A 735-nucleotide genomic window follows, 5' to 3' on the forward strand; every position below is an offset into this window, starting at 1 on the left:
AAGGAATCGGACTGTCAGGGGAGACCCAGGCCGGAAACAGCCCAGTGACCCCGTGTGCAGCAGACGCTGACAGCTGCTGACTGACATCATCCATTGGAACAGGGACCAGAATTTCATGGAAAACAAGGACAGTCTAAGAAAAGGCTGGACTGTGACTTCATACTGAAAAATGAAGCCCAAAATTATGAAAATAGGTTAAATCTGTCTTACGTTGAACAAAATTTATTTGTGTGGGCATAATAGAAACAGTATCCAGTGGCTCACGCCTATAATCCCAGTGCTTTGGGAGGCCAAGGTGGGAGGATCACTTGAGCCCAGGAGTTTGAGACCAGCCTGAGCAGCATAGTGAGACCCCATGTCTCCAAAAAAATAGCAAAAAACTAGCCAGATTAGCCAGACACAGCGGCGCATGTCTGTAGTCCCAGCTACTTGGGTGGCTGAGGCCGGAGGATTGCTCCAATCCAGGAGTTTGAGGTTGCCGTGAGCTATAATGGCCCCATTACACTCCAGCCTGGGAGACAGAGCCAGACCCTGTCTCTATTTAAAAAGGAAAGGAGAGGAGAGGAGAGGGGAGGGGAGGGGAGGGGAGATTATGAGTATAAGGTTAAGAGATATTTCTTTTTCCTTTTCTTTTTTTTTGAGACAGAGTCTCACCCTGTCGCCCAGGCTAGAGGGCAGTGGTGTGATCTTGGCTCACTACAACCTCTGACTCCCTGGTTCAAGCAATTCTGCCTC

Source organism: Mandrillus leucophaeus, unplaced genomic scaffold, assembly GCF_000951045.1.
Source record: "Mandrillus leucophaeus isolate KB7577 unplaced genomic scaffold, Mleu.le_1.0 Scaffold34, whole genome shotgun sequence".
NCBI classification, from domain to species: domain Eukaryota; kingdom Metazoa; phylum Chordata; class Mammalia; order Primates; family Cercopithecidae; genus Mandrillus; species Mandrillus leucophaeus.